The sequence below is a fragment of the Panthera leo genome, chromosome A1, assembly GCF_018350215.1.
Source record: "Panthera leo isolate Ple1 chromosome A1, P.leo_Ple1_pat1.1, whole genome shotgun sequence".
Lineage (NCBI taxonomy): Eukaryota > Metazoa > Chordata > Mammalia > Carnivora > Felidae > Panthera > Panthera leo.
This window is the reverse complement of record NC_056679.1, coordinates 82,569,927-82,580,959: the sequence shown is the minus strand read 5'-3', so window position 1 is coordinate 82,580,959 and position 11,033 is coordinate 82,569,927. Positions and strand designations below refer to the sequence as shown.

The 11,033-nt window shown below is 52.4% G+C and overlaps 1 long non-coding RNA gene across 3 annotated transcripts; it reads right to left on the bottom strand.

Annotated features, from left to right (window-relative positions):
• Positions 1-2,596: 2,596 nt before the first annotated feature.
• On the bottom strand, positions 2,597-10,601 carry LOC122215587. 3 transcript variants are annotated; one of them, XR_006200466.1, is made up of 3 exons: positions 10,429-10,600; positions 8,574-8,755; positions 2,597-2,997 (listed from the first exon to the last, which is right to left on the bottom strand). It is a non-coding gene; the product is annotated as an uncharacterized LOC122215587 (long non-coding RNA). The 3 variants fall into 3 exon arrangements; XR_006200465.1 differs by lacking the exon at positions 2,597-2,997 and adding an exon at positions 4,673-5,670; XR_006200470.1 differs by lacking the exon at positions 2,597-2,997 and adding an exon at positions 5,682-6,411 and having other exon boundaries at positions 10,429-10,601.
• Between the last annotated feature and the right edge of the window lie 432 nt (positions 10,602-11,033).

The following is an 11,033-nucleotide window of genomic DNA, read 5'->3' as shown; positions in this document are numbered from 1 at the left end:
CTACACGGTGCGCTCTGCCTCTTCCATGTGGAACAGATCTCACGACCACGTGCTGGGAGTGAGAATCGCACTTCATGGACTCACAGACCCTTCTCCCTTCTGGAGTGCATTTCCACAGAAATGCCATGCACAGACCTGCGGAACCTCCCTGCATTGTCCCCGTGGTCCTGGGTGGCTACCATCCACGCCAGGCCTGGCACACACTGCCTCACTGAGGGGACTGGGCCATGCCTGACTCAGTCAGTTACATAACTGGCCGCTTCTGAAAAGGTGCTGTATCGAGTCACAGGGTTAGCAAACTAGTTCAAGGTAATTTATGACTCTGGGATGCTCGGGTTTCTAAATACAACAGACCACTACAAACTGCAAAAGCTTCAAGCTCTCTCCCCAAGGGAGACTGCCCAGCCCAGCCCGGGGCAATGGTGCTGACGCCAGGTTGGCAGGACGAGCTGGCACACTAGCAGGCCTGGCTGGCTTAACTCACTATGAGCCCCAGGGAAGCACTCCTGGAGGCCTCGTGAAGACCGCCCCCCCCCCCCCGCCTCCATTCTTCCCTCCTTGGTCTCTGGTATGCATGAGAAGGTGATGAAGATTTTTCTCGTGCGCTGTGATGGCACCGAAACCACAGTGCATTCAGGGTTGCTACATCCTAGTTGGCTTGTTTCTCTTTTTTAATGCCAATAATATTGATTTTGGGTACAGTGGATCTCAGGCAAGCGAAACTCCAGTAAACAAAAGCTGACTATAGCCAAACGTGGCTGATGTTTCTTTTTTCCTCAGGGTTGGCAGGCCCTGCCTGCCTTTCCATCTGCCCAGTGCTGGCCTTGAACACCCAGAGTGGCTTCTCTGCATGCTCTCCTGTGGGCTGCCTTCCTGCCTTGGTGCTGGCGCCCAGAGCTTGAGACCCATTTCTGTCTGCAAGAGGACTCTGGTCTCTGCCCTTGCTCCACTGAGCTCTGGCTGCCACCTGCATCCAGCATCCGTTCCCAGCACCCCCTGTCCCCGCTCCAGGCCGAGCTCATCTGGGGCCTGCTACCAGGTACAGTGACCCTCCCCTTCCCTTGCAGACATCAACTGTGAGTCAGCACTGAATGCAGGTCCCCAGTATACCCATACCTTGCCAGCCTCATCCTCAGTGCACACTCCCAGCCGTAGGGATTTGGGGTGAGTGAGACACAGCCCCGTCCTCCGGCCTTGGCCTTTCTGATTCAGGAGGCTGACACACACATGCACCAATGAGGGACACAAATACACTGTCTTCTGTGACGGGGGGGGGGGTGAGCCTGGGAGAGCCCAGAAGAAGCCTGGAGGGCTTCCTGGAAGAGGTGGTGCCAAAGGTGTGCGATGTTCCATATGATCTCTGCAGTCCTTGGGTGTAAGCATCCCAGAGAAAGACACCTCCATGGGGACTGTTGAGTCTATCGCTACTGGCTATGTGGCATTTGGTGACAAAGTAACAAATGGTCCGAGCTTCCTCTGCCTAGTCCTGGATTGTTGGGGGTCTGGTTTCTTCAGGGCGACAGAGACACAGCCATGGCTGACTGTTCTGGGGCCCCGGCTCCTGCCTTGCTCCTCTCTCAAGAACACGGGACACTGCGGTTGACCCCTAAACAGCTCTGTTCTTCCACCCCCCTGTCTCCGTACCCTTTGCACTACGATGGGGTAGCTCTTCCCATCAGGGGAGGGGTCTAGATCCCCCCGCTTTGAATCTGCACTGGCTCCGTAACTTGCTCTGGCCGACAGAATGTGGTGGAAATGATGCCGTGCCAATTTCAGGCGTAGGCCTCAAAGAGCCTCGTGGCCTTGCGTGCCCACCCTCTTGGGACCCTGGAACCACCATGTGCAGAAGCCCAGATGGCCTCCTGGAAGAATGGAACACATGTAGTCTACTCACCACCACCCTAGTCGCCCCGGCCAACAGCCAGCCAGCAATCAGCCGACCTCTGCCATTGACCACACATGCTTGAGGGAGCCTGGAAGACCTGCCCGACCAGCTAGCTGCTCAGCTAACTCAACAGTTGGTGCAAGCTGGTACATTTCGGGGTGGTTATTCTGCAGCAGAAACTAACAGATCCAGGCATCCCAGCATTCTGGGCAGGATGCACAGGCTGCAGGATTTATAGGCAGAGGCCTGGCTGCAGACAGATGGACTGGCTGGCCTTGGGACCTTCACCTGGCCCTCATGTTTGCTGTTACCTGGGTTCTGCTGTACAGCTAGGATCTACAGTCCTCACAGTTACAACCAAGGTATAGTTGGCCTGGTAGTGGCTGCGCCTAAGCCATCTGGCCTCCTCTACGGTTTCCTGGACCTACCCAGGGCCTTCCAGCCGCTTTCCATGACACTCCAGGTGAAACCCAAATGCCACACCATCCCACACCATGCTCCCTATTCCCACCCTGCTCCCAGGTTTGTGCCTCTCACTGCACTCCAGACACACCTGCCTCCAACCCATAAGACCTAACCTGACCTCCGGGCCTTTGCATGTGCAACTCTCCTGACTAGCATGCTCTTCCAGGATACCCACACGGCTCCCCCCCTTTTCCTTCAGGCTCTGACCCAGTAGGCTTTGTTAAACAAACCAGAGATCACAGATCATTCTTACCAAATGGCCTGTGTCACTGTCCGCTTTATTTCTTTTCAGAGCAATTAGCATGACTGGGTGCAAAAGTGTCCACAGTGTGAGACATCCAGAGGGAGCCAGCGAAGGTTAGGAAGGGAGGGTGGGATGCTGAGAAAGACGTCGGCGTTGGGACCTTCATAGCACACAGCCACTGCCTGGGAGCTGATGTGTCCTGAAGCAGCCTGGCACCCCCCACTGCCAGACAAACCAGCAGAGACACTGTTGGCAGTGCTTTAGCCACATGTAGGAGCTGGTATCTCACTCGGCAGCACAAGCCCAGGTTTATGGCCATGGCATAACTGCTTACAAGTGTTGTGCAGGTGACACATGTTTGTCAAAAACACCTCGTCTTGAGGTGGCCACAGAGAGCAGTTCCCTGGAACACAAGAGGCTTCACAAAGCAAGGTGTCCCTGGGGCTCCTGCCTTCTGAAACCCCTTAATCGAGGGCCCACCATTTAGGTCCCTTCTCAGAGTTTCTAGAGCCTACAAAAGAGAGAAGTCTCTAACTGGAGCTGGGACTCCCCGGCCGCAAACAGGAGCAACACCGGGTGGCCTGGCTCAGCCTCGGAAGCTGGGAAGGGCACCCTCCAGGCCCAAGGAGGCCCAGGGCAGGCCCAGACCCACCATGGATCCAGGGTTCAGGGACAAAGCTCTTCTGTACTCCGTGAGGGGCCCCATGGCAGACCCATCCCAGAGTCCTGGACCAGTCACCAGGAGGGAGAGCTAGGGCCTGGTTGGGGTCCCAAGGGACCATGCAGTCTCGTGGTAAAGAGCATGGAGTCTGGAGCCAGACTGCCTGGGATCAAATTGCAGCTCACTCCATCACTGCCCTGCTGAGTGACCCCAGGCAAGCCTCATAACGGCTCTGAGCCTCAGCTTCCGCATCTATAAGATGAGTGTAAAAACAGTGTCTCCTCACAGGGTGGCGAGGACCCCCACGGAATGCTCAGACTGGGCCCCAGCACATCACAAATGCTGCAGAAGTGAGTTGTCATCCACATCATCAGAGGCCATGACTCTGCATCACTCAGAGCAAGGGTGGAGCCTTCCCAGCAAGGATTCGACTCTGTTCCAGGTTTGAGGCTGCTGGGGTACTGCTCCCAGGGCTCTCCCTCCCCTTACTGGGCAAGGAGCTGGTGGGGAGTGAGAGGCAGGAGTTAAACCTCAGCTGCTTCATCATCAAAAGGACAGCAGGAGGGATGAGGCAGGGGTGAGAAGCAGAGGTGGCAGGAGGTTTTCAGGCCCCCAGGAACAATGTGCCCAAATAGTTTCACAGCAGCTCAGGGGAGCCCATGGGATGGAAACGGAAAGGCAGGCTGTCATGTCTGATCCCTCCACTGACAGCCCCAGGGTCCTGGGTCCCAACCCACCAGCCCTACTGTGCACAGCCAGACACCAAGAGGAAGGAACACAGAACCCGCCTTCAGAGAATCAGAGACAGACTCCACGTTGGGGTCACCCAACACGGTCGTTGTGTGGCCATTACAAACTCAACCCTCCTCTGTGATCCTGTTTCCTCATCCTCACAAAAACATCCATGGATGGGGCGCCTGGGTGACTCTGTTGGTTAAGCGTCTGACTCTTGCTGTCAGCCCAGGTCACGATCTCAGAGTCAGGGGACTGAGCCCCACATGAGGCTCTGCACCGACAGCATGGAGCCTGCTTAGGATTTTCTCTGTCCTTGCCCCTTCCCCACTCTCTCTCTCTCTCCTTCTCAAAAAATGATAAAGAAAGAAACATAGAAAAAAATATCCATACATGGCTACACAGGGCCTCCTGGGGCACCTGCACGTACCAGGGATCGCAATGGTAAAAAGAGGGAGAGGGGAGAACACGCGGACAGCAGGCATGAATGACTGCAGGTGTGCTACAAATGATCAGAGATCTGAAGAGCTCAATTCTTAGGAGTTTTAAAAAGGCTTCTTGACATGTGACTGGAGAAAGGGGGCCCAGTTAGTAAACGGTGCTGGGACATCGGAACCAATTCCAGACACATTAAAAATCTATATTTGAAAAAGAGAAGTTGAAGAGGGGGATATTCTGGGGGAATATCTTTCCAAACTTGGGGTTGGGAACAATTTCTTTAACAAGGTGTTAAAAGCTCAGTAAGCATAAAAAAAAAAAATCGATAGGTTTGACTGCAGGAAAATGTAAATTTCCCTTCACCAAATGACGGGTGAAAAGACAAATCACTAAAAGCAGAAGACCTCTGGCATATGTACAACTAGCAAAGGATCAGTATCCAGAATACATAAAGAAGTCCTACAAATCCACAGGAAGAAGAGAGGCAATGAGCAAAAAGACCACAGCAGGCATGTCGTAGAGGAGGAAATGGAGTGCACAGATGAACACGGGAAAAGCTGCCGGATGTCACGAGGATGCAGGGAAGTGCAAGGTAAGGTCCCCATGAGAGATTTCACATCCATCAGGCTCACAGTGAGGAAGACATGTGACATCTGAAAGCACCGAGGGTCTGAGAGGATCAGCTGGCACCCACGGTTGATGAGTGTGAAACCTGGTCTGGCCACACTGAAAACCACTTTGGCCTTTTCTTGTTAGGTTGACCAGTCCCATACCTTAGAACCCTGCAAATCCACTCCCAGGAGTCACACAAGGCACACCCAAGAAGAGTTCGTCGCAGCACTGTTAGCAAGAGGAGGGGAAGAAAGGAAATGACCCAGATACTCATTGACAGAGCGATGCAAAAAGAAATTGTAGCACAGTCACACAATTTCTTTCCACACTGGTGACAGCAAACTCCAGCTACACAGTAGCACAGCTCAAGCTTAGAGACAGGGAAATGTTGAGTACAAAAATGCAAATTTTAGAGATCTACATACAGAGAGCAAGTTTTTACCGCTTGAGAACAAAGAAGCAATCTAATGTTTAGGCTTATTCAGTCGGCCTGTGAGCAAGAGAATGGCAAACAAACAAACACCAAATTGCAGAGAGGGGTGACCTCCAGGCAAGGAGAAGATGGAAGTGACTGGGAATGTTCTAGTTCTGGAGTTGAGCTGCGGGCCCACGGATGTTCATTGTCTCACCATCCTTCATAATGCACGAAACACACGAAGTATTAAAACAGAACAGAGGCAAAGGAGAAAAACAAGAAGAGAAACATGGTGTGGGTCCAGACATATCCAGTATGATTTCCTTGTCACACACATAGTTCACTGTTTTCACGTGGTGTCACGGGGGGTACCAAGAGTTCCGTCAAGAGGCCAGAGTGGGAAGTGAAAGGACAGGCAATTGGACGAGGGCATTCTTCCCTCTGGGCCTCAGTTTCTCCATATGCAAGATAAGGGGGTGTACCAGGAGTGGCAAATGGCTGGCGTGCATAACCCAGGTCTCCCCTTCCTCACCCGCTGCGGACACTACTCATGGATTGCAGCACTGTTTCACATGGAGCACAGACACGCAGCATTGGACTCCACAGCTGGGCCCTGCAGGCTGCCAGGGATGCCAGTCTGAGAGGGCACACTAAGTGATACTTACATGCTGATCTGGAGAGAGTCCATCCAGCTGTGGCCTGGAAGGTTCTGAAGCCTCACCAGCAGTCACTAGCTAGTCTGAGAGGCAGGGGCCCTAGGGAGGAGCCGACTGGCTTTGGAACTGACCCTAGCCGGACCCTGGCAGCGTGCAGCCTCAGCTTCTACACAGCCCACGCCTGTGGCCTCTGGTCCGCCGTGGGGGGGTCCCTGCCCCCCCCATCATCTGACCAGAGCCCGTGCTCTCATCCGTCGGGTGGGCAGGCTCATGTCTACACTCTGCGGGTGAGCTCTGCTGGACCTGAAAACGGCAAGACAGGCAAAGGGCCAGGCAGGAGCTCAGCAACACCCTCTAGCCCAAAGAGCCATGGAAGCGGCCCCATTGTGCCAGATTCAACAAGCTCTCTGAGGCAGGAGGATGGCATTCCTTTCACCACCGCCTAGGCCTGTCTGGGCCTGCAGGCCTTTGCTCCTCTGCTCCCCTCCCTACCTGCCCCCCCTGCCCCCGCCTGTCCCCTCTTCCTCCCCTTATGGTCCCAGCTCACAAGACTCCTCCTTGGTTGTGCTATTCCATCTACCTCCCACCCCCACCCCCCCCAGTGACCGCTGACGTCCCTTCCTCTAGACAACCACCACACAGAGGTCAGCTTTTCTGAGGAGAGCTTGTGTGCTGGGTCTGGTCCAGTTTCTGTGGGTGTCTGTCCCCTCCAGTATGGGGAGCCCAGCAGGGTCCACCTCACAAAATAATACCATCAAACAGCCACAATTCCTTGGAATCAATGGGCTTCTCCGAGAACTGTCCACCTACTGCCTAAGCCGCACAGCCAGTGAGGTTGGCAGTCGGGGAATGGTACCTCCCTCCCTATTCCAACAGTGAGAAACTCAAGGGCCACAGAGGTGGGTGAATTCTCCAGCATCACTGCCCACCCTCCAACCTTCTGGGAGGCTGAGAAGCTTTTCTGTCATGTCCCATCAGGGCCCTCAAACCCCAGGAAACACCTCATTTCCCCAGAGCAGGGGCCTGCTGAGTGACCACAGCCCCTAATCATGAAGCATCTGGTTTCATCCGTGTCCCTGCGGATTCTTTTAATAACGAGATCATGTGGAGAGACATCATACCCAGGGACGTGATGCTTCGGCGATTCGTCTCTCTTTCATTTTGTTCACCTGATACATGTTTTAAATGACTACTGGGCTATGTACACAGGAAGCCTTGATTCGCTAGAAAGAACCGTGGTGGGTTTTCTTAGAAGACAAGGTCAGGAATTTAAGGCATCCAGACGTGTCCAATGAGCAGAGTGGAGACAAAGATGTCTCTCCTGCTGCTGTGTCTTGGAACACAGCTGCCCACACACACCCACCACAACCTCGGATCAGAGCCTGCCACTGATATCCACTGTGTGAAAGGGCTTGGAACCCACTGTCATCTTTATCACCATCCCTCTTCCCCAAGAAGCAAACACCATGGGCTTGCAAAGGCACTCCAACAGGAATGCTCACTTGTGTTCCCAGGAATACACACAGATGCCAGATATTTACTTCTGGTTCCAACTTCTCCTGGGTTCATCCTCTTTCAAGTCCTGGAAACTCTGGGCACCACTTCTTGCCCTACAATCCCTCCATCAGATCCCCCCATCGCCCACTCTCCCAGGAAGCTCCCCCCACCTGGACATCTCCAAATCCTACTCAAAGTCATCTCTGACTCCCCCTCTTCCAGGCAGTCTCCTTGCCTTCTTGCTGGCCTCTTTACACTAATTTCCTGCTAGAACGATCATAATGGGTTCAAATGTTGCTGCTTGCACACCTATCTCCCCCGTCACGGGGCAGGTGGTGGGAGCAGGGCACAGGGCTGATGTACCCCCGTTACCTCCAGCCCCTCAACATGGGCCCGGGCACATTGGTGGGGGGGTGGAGTAGGGCCTCAAAGAAGCATGATCTAAATCCCTGGGCTCTGTTTTCCTCAAACTTAGAGTGTAGTGAAAGAGCTCTAATGACAAAGAAGGTAAATTCTAGGTATTCTGAACAGAGACCAGGCAATCCTTTCCTGAGTATTTCACAGTGAAGCCAAGACCTCATTGGTGAGTAACTGTCAACTGCCCAACAATGGGAGTGAAGAACTTTCCCAGGAGAGAGAGAGTCACAGACAAATGTTGTAAGGTGGGAGGGAGCAACTTGTGTAAGGACCGAAAGGCCAGTGGTGCCTCAGCAAAGCAATGGGGCGATGGGCAAGAGTTCATGGATTATGCATATCGGTTAGGTTAGGATGGGTTATGCTGCATAACACACAATTCTCTAAATCTCCGTGGCCTACAATAAAGTTTCTTTATGTCTCAGACTACACGCACATGTGGCTCTCCTTCGTCTCCTCTCCCCTCTGGACTCAGGTTGACAGAGCAGTCTGTCTCTGTCTGGAATATTGCCATTGTCGTGGAAAAAGGAAAAGAAAAGTGGTAAATTACTCACTGGTTCTTAAAGCGTGTGCTCACATCTGTTTTCACTGTTCACCAGCCCCTCTGCCATGCCTGAGGACAACATGGGCCATGCTGTATAATCCTCCAACCGAGCAGGGCACTTCGATACAGGGCACCGAATGTGGGGGAGTGGTAATCCAGTTCCACACCGTGCTTATGATTTTGACGTCTTTCCTAGGATCAGTGAAATCTGTTGAATAAACTGTTCATTTCTAAAAATCCCTCTGGCTGTAGTGAGAGACACAGATTGGAAACGGGCAAGGGTGGGATTCGGGAGAAAATTCTGGAGGCTGCCTCAGTTTCCCAGGGAAAAAAAAAGAAAAGTACTTTACACTAGGGTCATGGCAGTGGAAATGGAGAGAAGCCAAGAGGTTTAAAAGATGGAAGGATCTAGTGATGTACAAAGAGGAGCAGAGGTGAGTGAATGTGTGATGCCAGAATGGTGAAAAGATACAGCAGGCTTGGCTTCTCATGTCTTAAACAGTTGCTGGCTCCCATCTTTGGGGAGGACCAGCTACTCTATTCTCTACTTGTCCTTGGGTTCTCTATGTTCTCCTAAGAAATCTCCCTTCTTGCTTGAAAAAAAAACAAAAACGGCTGAACTAAATAAAGATGGGAACACATGGATGTGGTGAGCAGGCGAGTGAGCTGACAAATGAGTGACACAGTGACCAAGGGAATTAATTCATGTCTCCAAGTGTTAAGAGTGAAGAGAAACTAGACTCAACCAGAAGAAAAAGAAAGTCCTCCCACTGGGCATGCCTCAAAAGGATCCCTTGCCTCCCTACTGACACATCAGGCATCTTTCTTCTTCCACGGGGCTATGACCAATTTCGGCTATAACAGAGAAAGGGGAGTGGGTGAGAGAAGAAGAAGGGAGGGACAGGGAGGCAGAGGAAGGATGGACTCCATGGACATATAGCAACCTCTATAGAATCCTCTCCTCTCCTCCATGTAGCCTCCCTCCCTATGCTTTCTTTTCAGAGTTCCAGACTTGACTTTCGGTGGTGGGAGGGCTTGGGATTCACAAACACCTCAAAAGAGAATTTCTGTAGCAGCAGCATTAGGCCACCTTACAGGAATTTAGAGCCTTGGGGTCCACACAGGCACAGAAAGCCGTGGGGTCTCCTCTGCCCTGGATGTTCTCATTAGCCAAGAAGTGGAAGGTTCAGACACAGAACTGTATGGTTGTGGACTCAGTTCAGCGCACCCACGGGGACAGCAAACAAGATGCTCCCTGTGGCAGCAGAGGGAGTATTGTGGTCACTGTCCATGGTGCTTACAGGCTGACTCGCCTGGAGAAGCTTGTTCTAAGACCCAACCACACAGGATGTCAGAGCTGAGAGGGCTCCAGGATTTCAACTTTCCCAGTGCCTCATTTTGCAGATAAGAAAGCACAAGTCCAGAGAGGGGAAAGACTTCCCTCGGGGCCACACAGTGGGTGGCACCGAGGGACTGGAAGCTAGCCTCTAGATGCTTGCTCAGACAAAACTCATTTCCTTGGAAGGCTCCTGGGATTTCCCCCCAGAAACCCAGAATAATTAGACCCTGAAAACTCACTGGAGCACATAGTAGGTACTCATTGGACACTGGTTGACTGAATAAACGATTATACCGGGACGCAAAAAAAAAAAAAAAAAAAAATCTTGAAGCTGGGCTTGGGCCCCAGATCCTGAATTCAAACAGGAAGTCGTGTTCCTTTTTGGTATGGGTGAAATGGTACCGAAGAAAGCAGTGGGGGAAGGTAAGAAGTGCTGCCACGAAGACAGTGGGGTGGCGGGAAGAGGATAAGAGCAGGTGCAACCCAGGATATTGAGCACAGAGGAGGGCAGCAACTGGACACTAACCTCTGTTCTCTCAGGTTCACTCCCACCCAGGAAAACAGGTTGAACAGCTCAGGAGTTTCCTTAGGGAGGGTGGTCACACGACCTCAATCTGGCCATCCTCCCTGGCCACAGTGATTGGCTCAGCACTGGGTATGTGCCAGTCAGGTCCCAGTGGGTCCAGACCTTAGGGCTGGAATCATAGGGAATGAGGGGTTCTTTTTCTGTTGGGAGGCTGAAGGTGACTGTTGGGGGCCATCTTGCTTTCCTAACAGAAAAGCCCAGCTGAGAATGACACCAGCACAGAGGAAAGTAAGCAAGGCCAAGAGGTCGGGAAAGATGATTGCTACTGATGTCATCAAGCACCCAGGTACGGCCTTGCCTAAAACTGTCTGCCCTTAGCCTTCTTAGGTACGTAAATCATTCTCTCCTGCTTCGTTTGATTGCTTGTTTAGGCCGATTTGGTTTTTCTGTCACTCAGTGGCTATCAAAAAACAACAACAACAACAACAACTCCAATTGTTCCTTGAAGTTGTCTAAATGGAGCATCCTGGAATTGTGACAGTATGGATTTAGGCTAGGTTCACGGGGGACTTTGAGATAACAGTGCAAAACTCCACAGTCTAACC